The 6836-nt window shown below is 46.4% G+C and overlaps 1 long non-coding RNA gene across 1 annotated transcript; it reads left to right on the top strand.

Annotated features, from left to right (window-relative positions):
- The first annotated feature begins 454 nt into the window (after nt 1–454).
- Nucleotides 455–3116, top strand: LOC142769345 (uncharacterized). The gene is made up of 3 exons (XR_012885785.1): nt 455–999; nt 2308–2448; nt 2595–3116. It is a non-coding gene; the product is annotated as an uncharacterized LOC142769345 (long non-coding RNA).
- The last annotated feature ends 3720 nt before the right edge of the window (nt 3117–6836 follow it).

Raw genomic sequence — 6836 nt, 5'->3', positions numbered from 1 at the left:
ACAAATTGTGAGCGGTTTAAAAGGAAGCACTCAATCCATTTCAGTAAATTAATACCAATATTAAGCGTGTTTAGTTTAAGCAGTAGCAATTTATGACAAACCTTGTCGAATGCCTTAGAAAAATCTAAAAATATGCAGTCAATGATCGATGATCGATCTAGTACTTGATGTAGCGCATGAGTAAAGGTTATTAGCTGAGTTTCACATGAGTAATGTTTTCTAAAACCGTGTTGTGCTGAACAGAAAAAAGAGTTGGATTCTAGAAAACCGACAAGGTTAGTGAAAATAATATGCTCAAACATTTTACAACATGTGCTGGTTAAGGAAATGGGGCGATAGTTAAGTGGAGATGTCTTGCTTCCAGACTTGTGAATTGGAATGACCTTCCCAATTTTCCACTCATTTGGAAGAATGGACTGATCAAGAGACTGTTGAAAAAGTTTTGTTAAGATTAACGCAGCGTAGGCCGAAGTGTTTTTCAAGAACTTGTTACTAATATTATCACAGCCGGGAGCTGAATGAAGGCTAAGTCCACCAATGAGCTCAAGAACACCAAGTGTACTGATTAGTATAGGTGGCATACTTTCAAAGGTATGGCTGTTTGTTGTGGGGTTATTAACAGCAGAATGGGCAGAAAAGTTCTCAGCAAATGTACGGTTAAAAACTGAGGCACAAATATCAGATGAAATGGGGTCGCCAGAGGAATCGGTCAGTGTGATAGCGTCATCGGTTGAGGGATTAAAAGTTCGCCAGAATTTCTTAACATTTGTGGTTAACATGGAAGGTAGTACATGGGAATGAAAATGTTTTTTTGCATCTCGAAGGGCTTGAATGTACAACGTAGACGCTGTTGCATATAAAGCCCAACGTTCATTAGAAGGCGAAAGTTTTGCGGCGCGAAAGAAACGCTTTTTCCTGTTTGACAAACGCCGGATATGGCTGTTGTACCAGGGTGCATTTGAGTTGTTGGTTACACTGCGGTGTGGGATGTACTGTTCAGTGAGTTGAATTATTTTATCTGAAAACATATTCCAATTAGTTTGTACACTGCGATCGTCAAAACCGTCAAGAAAAAGATCAGTGAAGGTAGAAAGGTTATTGTTGATTGCCTCAAAGTCACCTCTGTTATAGTCACGAATGATTTTCTTCTTTTTCTTTGTTTTCGGGTGGGCTAAGTTAATGGAAAAATGTAGAAGCAAATGATCGCTAAGACCCGGAAGGTACGTTATGGGCGATATTATATCGGAACTGTTTGTTAGAATTAAGTCTAATGTGTTTGCAGCGTGAGCTACTATTCTGGTTGCTTGTGTACACATTTGCTGTAAGGAAAATACCGAGCAAACGTCTAAAAATTCGCGAGCTTGGCACGAAAGCGGAAATATTAAAGGGGAATGGGAATTCCAGGTTATGTTGGGAAAATTGAAATCACCCAGCAAGAGCAACGGCGATGTAGGGAAACGCGTACTAACAACGTTTATGGCATCTTGAAGTTCGCTACTGAATGTAGGCGAGGGTGAGGGTGGGCGGTAGCATACCCCGATGACTACATTCTGGTGACTAAGCGTTACCACAGCCCATATCATTTCTAGATTAGTATGAACGTGTACAGATGATGATGGGATATCGCTGGAAATAGCCAGAAGTACGCCACCGCCTCTCTGTGTGCCACGGTCGCGACGAAAAAGCGAGAACCGATGAGCGTTTAAAAATATCTCGGAGTCGCACACTTGCCCGCAGAGCCAAGTTTCAGTTAACGCGATAATTTTAGCGGAGCATGTGTCGATCGCTGATGATAGAGAGTTATACTTGTTAAGAACACTTCTGATATTAGTAAACAGGACCGATATGGAAGCTACAGTCACATGACCACTGCCCCTCGCGCTTTCCTAGGGCTTGGAAGTTGCAGGCGGGGCAATGGTTCGTGTACTACGATTTGGAATGTTGATGATTGCATCACTATTTGGGTCGTACATGTAGCATTTTTGGTTCAGAAGCAGCTTGTTGTAGCTGAGTTTATGCTTGACGGGGCCTGGTTGACTCTTGGCAAAATCAAGTAGTTTTTTCCGAGCTGCACGTGTAGCGGGTGAAAAATCCTCTGCTACAGTGATGTTATGTTTCTTTAGGTGTATATGTGTCGCAAGTAACGCATCTTTTGTTTTATAGGATAGGCATTTAACTATGATTGGGCGACATTTGCCCTGGCTGAAGGTACCCAAGCGATGCGCGCGTTCAATGGCATCAGAGGAAAGGGGAGAAGAAAGGTGGCAATTGAGAGTGGAAATAACTTTTTCCTCTGTCATTGCCCAGGTTTCTTCAGAATCTGGGATGCCGTAGAAAATGAGGTTGTTGCGTCGCAGTCTGTCATCGTGATCCTGCACGCGTGTTTGCAATGAGCATACCTGAGCGGAAAGCTGATCTGTCTGAGTATGGATGCTACTAACTTCCTGGGTAAGTTCTTCTAGTTTTTTATAATTTTCCTCCAGTACTTCAAGCCGGTTCTGAATAGCAGTGATCTTGGTTTCGATGGATTTCTGTCCAGATTTAATTGCTTTAACATCAGCTGCTGATTCGGTCTGTACCTTCGAACTTTCCAGTGAGCGGGTGTGAACATCTTTGAGCATTTGGAAAATGACCCTCATCTGTTCCGCGGGATCTGCGGGTAAGGATGCTATGTCACCGAGCGTGTCCGAATGCTTGGTAGGGGGCCCGGGGTTGCTCTCAACATCGCCAGCGCGTAGCAGCAAAAAAGGTATGAAAAAACATTCACAAAACACTTCACACAACACCCGTGGACACGGGACCAGTATTAAGCAGAGGTTGTTATTTTTCTTTGCATATAAAGAAACGTTTGCACACACCTGCATTGCAAAAGGGAAGCGATTCAGTGCTTGTACAGAAGCACCGATCCCGTGTCCACTGAATTGGTTTGGGCTGCGCTGGCTTCTTAAACACTTGGTTGAAGTTGATGCTGCTGTCGATCCGGGGGGTTGCTTGAAGACGAGTTCATCAAGAATAGGCAGGGTAGGCATGGGCGCGAAATCACGAGGCGAAAAGATCACCACGTCAGACGCGCCGACGCCTAGATGTTCCAGCGTCGAGGGTAATGAAGGAGCGCATATCACGCCCAAGGATGCACTTGATAAGAAGGGCACGAGGAATGCCAGCTGAACCTGCATTGCAAAATAACGCTGAACCTGCATTGCGAAATAACGTTATGCGAAGCATGCAGAAGAAAGGTGACCGTGTTTGGAATTATTTTTATTGAGCGACACGTCGTGAAATCGCGCTAAATTAGTGTACAAATGTCGCACACACAGACATAAGTTGAAGAGTTGCAGATGTTTATATAACCAGTTGTTTGCACTTGCGCAACGATGCGAACTGGAGCATACGTATTAGCGACACCAGAAGCTGATATTGTCACGTACTACAAGAGGGGGAACACACACAATGAAATATTGAGGGCGAATTTGTGCCCAGAAAAGTAGCTATGTCCCAAAAAAGAGTCTGCTAAAAGCGTTCCGCCTTCGTGTCCCTTTCTGAACAACTACTCCGTCAGTCTTCCCGGCTCATGCTCGTACACCAGAGGCATGTGCTGCTCTGCCCAAGATGCGTGAGCAGGCGCGGGGCACAGTAGACGCCCACATTGCGTCTCGTTGGTTACGAGGCACTGCAGACGCTAACATAGCGTCTGGTTGGTTGCGAGGCACTGTAGACGCTCACATAGCGTCTCGTTAGTTGAGAGGTACTATAGACGCTCACATAGCGTCCCGTTGGTCCTCTTTGTAAAATAATTAGTAGGAGCAATCTCTGTGGCATCACTCCCCATCCGAAATGCGCATCGTCTCGATTCGTGAATTCGAGGGGGTAGATGTTTCATTCTCTTTCGTGGTATGGCTTCATGCGGACAACGTGGACGACCTCCGCATGGTTTTGCCGTTTCGAGCGCTCTTGTCTGTCAGGGATTACTTTATAAGTTAGTTCACTTGGCCGGCGAAGAACCTTGTATGGACCAAAGTACCATCGAAGAAGCTTTTCTGACAGGCCGCGGCGTCGTATTGGTGTCCACATTCATACTTGATCACCTGGCTGGTACTTGACTCCCCTGCGGCGCAGGTTGTAGTAGTCCGCATCCTTGAACTGTTGTTTACGTATTCGTGCCTTGCCAACTGGCGTGCTTCTTCAGCTTTCTGCAGAAATTTGTCAATGTCAGATGGCTCGTAGTGGTCATTGTCGACTGGGAGCATGGCGTCGAGAGTTGAATTGATTATGCGACCATAGACAAGCTGAAATGGGGTGACGTGGGTGGTCTCTTGGAGGGCCGTATTATAGGCGAACGTTGTGTAAGGCAAGATTTCATCCCACGTTTTATGGTCCAAGTCCACGTACATTGACAGCATGTCAGCGATCGTGCGATTTAGGCGTTCCGTTAACCTATTTGTTTGGGGATGGTACGCAGTGCTTCTCCTATGGCTGGTATTCGTCATTATTATCAAACATTGCATCAACTCTGACGTGAAGGCTGCTCCTTCGACGGTGATTACTATCTTTGGGGCGCCATGTCGAAGAACTTTGCTGTGCACGAAAAACTTGGCTACTTCAGCTGCCGTTCCTCGTTCAAGGCAGCCGGTTTCAGCATACCGCATTAAGTAGTCGGTGGCGACTACGATCCACCTCTTGCCCGATGATGACATTAGGAAGGGTCCAAGAAGATCCATTCCAACTTGTTCAAATGGTGTAGCAGGTGGTTCGATGGGCTGGAGCAGGCCGGCCGTCTTCAGTGGTGGTCTTTTTCGCTTTCGACATTTGCGACATGTCTTCACATATTGCTGCAAGGACGCCAGTAGCTTGGGCCAGTACTACTTCTGATGAATTCTGGCAATTGTCCGGCTGTCGCCCAAGTGACCAGACGATGGTTCATCATGACAAGCTTCTAGGATTTTGGGTTTGATTGCTAACTAAATGACGAGTAAGAACTTCTCTTTGTTATGCATAAGTTCCTTTTGTATAGCACATTTTCACGGAGACAGAATGAAGATAATGTTCTCTTAAATACACGTGGGACCTGGCCGGCCCGCCCTTCGAGGTGTTCGATCAATGGGAGCAGTTCTGCGTCAGCTCGTTGATGCTCCGCAATTTCTGAGGCTTCCATCACACAGGGAAGTGTCGAGTCGTCTTCTTCGGAAGGAGTAGAGTCAAGTGGCGAGCGTGATAAGATATCGGCATCATTGTGTTTTCGCCCAGACCGGTATGCAACAGTAATGTCGTATTCTTGCAGTCGGAGGCTCCATCCGGCAAGACGTCCCGACGGGTCTTTTAAGTTCGCCAGCCAGTAAAGTGAGTGGTGGTCGCTGACGGCACAAGACGGCCTTCCGTAGAGGCATGGTCTGAACTTTCTGATTGCCCATACCACTGCCAAACACTCTTTTTCTGTCGCGGAATAGTTTTTTCGGCTTTTGAGAGGGTTCGGCAGGGGTAAGCTATCACTTTTTCTTGTCCTTTTTGCCATTGTACGAGTACTGCGCCGAGACCAATATTGCTTGCGTATGTATGAAGTTCCGTGTCAGTGTCTCGTCGAAACGGGCAAGGATCGGCAGGCTTTGCAAACGTTGCGCTAATTCGTTGAAAGCTGTTTCTTGTTCTGCACCCCAAGCGAATGATTCTTTGTCTTTTGTGAGTTTGTTTAGAGGTTCGGCGATTTTCGAGAAATGTTCCACAAATCGTCTGTATTAAGTGCATAAGCCCGAAAATCGACGCACCTTTTTCTTGTCTCTGGGCTTTCGGAATCCTGCGACCGCCACAGTCTTGTCAAGATCAGGGCCAACACTTTCCACGCTGATTACGTGTCCCATAAAACGAGGCTTGTCGGAGCCAAACTGGCACTTTTCTGGTTTGATTGTCAAGCCGGCTGACTGGATATCTTCAAGCACTGACCGCAGTCTCTATACGTGTTGGTCAAACGTCGCAGAAAATACCACAGCATCGTCCAAATAGACAAGGCATGACTGCCACTTCAGCCCCGTGAAGATACTGTCCATCGTGCGCTGGAATGTCGCTGGCGCACAACAGAGGCCGAAAGGCAGTGTTTTAAACTCGTACAAGCCATCCGGGGTTACGAAAGCGGTCTTTTCACGGTCTCTTTCATGCAGTTCGATTTGCCAATATCCGCTTTTTAAGTCGAGCGAAGAGAAATATCTGGCGTGCCGTAGCCGATCCATTGTGTCATCAATACGCGGTAAGGGATATACATGCCGCTTGGTTACGCTGTTTAGTTTCCGGTAGTCTACACAGAATCTCAACGTGTTGTCTTTCTCACGAGAACTACCGGCGATGCCCACGGACTGCTAGATGGCTGAATGACATCATCCTGCAACATCTCCTGCACCTGGCTCTTTAAAACCTCTCGTTCTTTCGGCGAAACTCTGTAAGGGTGTTGATACACTGGCCTGGTTGTTTCCTCTGTTATAATCCTGTGCTTCACGATCTGCGTGCGACGTACGTTTGATGAGGTGGAAAAACATTCTGCAAATTCATCTATCAGGTCTTCCAAGATTTTCCTCTCGGCTGGCGATAGACTTCGGCTGATTGAAACTGATGTTCCAAGGTCATGCGTAGTTTCCGAAGTAGGCGGCTCTGAGACAATGGCACATAAGTCGGTAACTTCAGTAAAGCTGTGTAGAAAAGCGATGGCAGTGTCTTTTGCGACATGTTGAATTTCATTTCCGAAATTAGTGAGCAGTACGTTGGCAAGCCCACCCCGTCAGCGAATAATACCTCGAGCTATGCAAATACCTTTCTTTAGCAGCAGCTCGTTATTGCCATCCGCTATTCCTTCA

Source organism: Rhipicephalus microplus, chromosome 8 (assembly GCF_043290135.1).
Source record: "Rhipicephalus microplus isolate Deutch F79 chromosome 8, USDA_Rmic, whole genome shotgun sequence".
Classification (NCBI taxonomy): Eukaryota; Metazoa; Arthropoda; class Arachnida; order Ixodida; family Ixodidae; genus Rhipicephalus; species Rhipicephalus microplus.
The sequence above is the reverse complement of the archived record's forward strand: the minus strand, read 5'-3'. Positions and strand labels throughout refer to the sequence as shown.